The sequence below is a fragment of the Schistocerca piceifrons genome, chromosome 1 (assembly GCF_021461385.2).
Source record: "Schistocerca piceifrons isolate TAMUIC-IGC-003096 chromosome 1, iqSchPice1.1, whole genome shotgun sequence".
Lineage (NCBI taxonomy): Eukaryota > Metazoa > Arthropoda > Insecta > Orthoptera > Acrididae > Schistocerca > Schistocerca piceifrons.
The window spans coordinates 572,632,310-572,635,600 of NC_060138.1; positions in this window are offsets into that span (position 1 = coordinate 572,632,310).

A 3,291-nucleotide genomic window follows, 5' to 3' on the forward strand; every position below is an offset into this window, starting at 1 on the left:
TATCTCAAAATTTATAAGCATATATTTTTGCTCTCAAGCCACAGAATTCTTCCATTATTTTTCCATTACATTCGTCTTTCATTTTTACTCAAACTTTCATGTTAACATGTGGAATGCCATACAATAAAAGATGATTTTCATTACACAAGTATATAAGACATTCATATTTTTTAGATTGTTCCATCAGTAATTTATAAGGTTTAATTATCCTTTGTATAAAAGATTCAGACAGTTCTTCATACTTTAAAATAATTTCCCGATTAACTTAACCTTAAATTGCATTCTCTACCAAATTTTTTTGGTATATTGTAAAATCTCACATTTAATCCATTCCATTCAAATTCATGAGTTGGATTTCCTTTTTAATAGAATCAACAATTATGTATCTGTATGTTTCACTTGTAAATAAAATTTGTATAATTGTTAAAAATTTTTATTTTTTCAAATAATATGAATCATCTGAACAAGGTGTTCTCTAGCTTTTAATTCATTCAGCTCATTGCACCAGTAAAGCTCACAATTGGCTTGTAAGTATTACTATTAAGAAGTTCAATAACTTGTAGTTTTTTCAGTTTTGAATAACCTTTAAGGCCTCATTGTTTTTCTGTATCTTTCAATTCATTTACTATTCGACTACTGAGGCTCACTATTTCATAGAAATAAGCTTTTTCTAGATTTGCAAGAAATATAAGTTTTTAGTCATCTACAATGAAACAGATTTATAATATTTCAGGTGTGGAATAATTCCCCATGTGTAAATTTAATATGATGATTAACAATTTTTTTTAATTTTCAGAAGTTAAATTACTGACCTATTTAATGTTATACAAAATACGTTGATTACAACTTATATTTTATATTTTCTGTACGGAATTTCAAGTGTGGACAAATTTATCACCTGCAGATATTAAATGAAAGAAAATTAATTATAGTCAGTTTTTTTTAAGGCAATGATATCTTATCTTTTGTATATGATATTCCTGTGGTCAATTATTTGAATGAGGCACCTTTAAAGAAAAGCAAAATATATTAATAACAAATGATATTTTAACTTTTATGTGTGGAATTTCATGCACCAAAGATCTGATAACTGAAAATGTTAAACAAATGATATTTTATACTTTATTTATGAAGGTTTTCAGGTATGTAAAGATTTACAGACCTGGAATAATACAGTTTCAGGGTGTCAAAAATTGGCAATCAACAAAAATAATGCCAAATAATTCACATAAATAGTTTACTGTCACTGAAATATGATTGAGAAGAACCATAATTTTTATTAAAAATGTGAAAAGCAATAGTAATATTTTAATAAATGACAGCTGTTCGATCTAATGCAGTTGTTGCTAGTCCAAAACAGCTATGAATAATGTTTTTGAATTTATTCAGCATAAGAATAGGATTGTTTATAACAGTAAGGAAGTTTTTGTGATAACTGATAAGGAGAATCATGTATGGTTTAAAGGGAATGATATTGCAGAAATTTTAGAATATCAGTGACAAGAGATGCTATCAGGATAAATGTTATATTTAATAAATTCATTAGGTGATTTAAAATCGCTATCTTCAAATACTACTTTTATTTGTCAGTCACCAATGTTAGAAAATATCTTTCCACATACTGTTTTTATTAAATCCTTGATGTGGTGAAACATCACCCCCAACTTTTATACAAAAAATTAAAAAGCTTATAAAAACTACTTTTTAATAAATGCCAACTATCCCAAGTACATCTAAAGCTAAATCGTCTATGATGAATTCGTTACAATTAATTCAGCATAGCAAAAGGGTATAACAATAAGAAAGTTGTTCTGTCAATTGATGAAGAGAATAATCCACTGTCACAATAAAAAAAAGTTGCTGAAATTTTAGGATGCAAGAATCCTCAGGAAGCAGTTCGTGAGCATACTAGAAAGAAACATTGTAAAATATACAGTGTCCTAAAGGTGAGTAAATTGCTCACCTTACATCTCCGTACAGTTTTTATTAATGAATGATCAATTTTACCAATAACCCAGGGCTTCTGATGAGAATCCCTGAAAAAATAACTAATAATACAAGCCATATGCTTGGAGGCCCTGAAATAAATTATAAAAGTATATCAAAATTTATTAAATTACAAAATAAGTACAATGTATTGAAATAAAACGCGATAACCCATTAACTTTAGATTATAGATATAAATAAAAACATAACACTGAATAATTTACATAAAAAGCAATGGTCGAACATTACAACCACAAGAAAAAGGGTTTTTATTGAAAAGTAAAAAAATGCAATAAAACGTATTTTTAATAGATGACAGCTATTGCAGCAACATCTTGACACAGTACTAAGTCTGGTTTAGTTGACGCTATTTCAGAATATATTTCAATTTATTGAAAAGAAAGTTTATCAATTAAATTTAGGAAGTTGGTTTAAACTATTTGGATTGCTTTATTTCAAGAGAAAAATGTGTTGATTACTGATGATACATTAAACTTTATTCATTATGGAAATGCAGAGTCTGGTGCCACAGACTCTGCAAATTTAAGACAAGTAAAATATATTATCATACAACCTGTAAATAATTATAGTCTTGAGTATATAATCTTGAGTATATAGAAATATGATGATCCTCCAGCTTTTCAATATGAATATATTAAAAAAGAGGTCAAACAATTAACATCTGATAATTGTATTAAAAAGGCATGGCTTTTATTACCTGTTTACAATTTTAAAAAATTAGTGGTGAGTTTAAGAATTAATGTGGCAGATTAAATTAGATATAATTACATTACTTCAGAAAAACATTATTTGATTATCTAAAATATACAGCATCTGTCGAAAAAGTTACATCTAAACTACTTGCTACATATTTCCAAAACAAATTAAAAATAGAAAAAGAACAAGAACAACAACTTGCTATTCACTTAGAAGAAGAAAAATCTAAAAATAATAAGCTACAACAAATAAATAGTATAACATCAGAAATAGGAAAGAATGATATAATCTCTGTAGAGACTACAAAACAACAACAGAAAGCTCATTTCTATAAAGTTGTTAAAACAACAATCAAATTAATCAAATCTAGATTAGCTACATACAATATTGGTGAACATCCAGATAATAAATTTTAATATTACTATTCAAGAGAATGTATAAATTATGATTTACTGAAAAAAGGTATAAATCAGCTTTTAAAGCACATAGAAAAGAAGATGGTAAAGAATTACATTAGTCTCGGTCCAGCATACAGTTTTAATCTGCCAGGAAGTGTCAACTGCCTACTATGTTTATTTTTTTATTTCT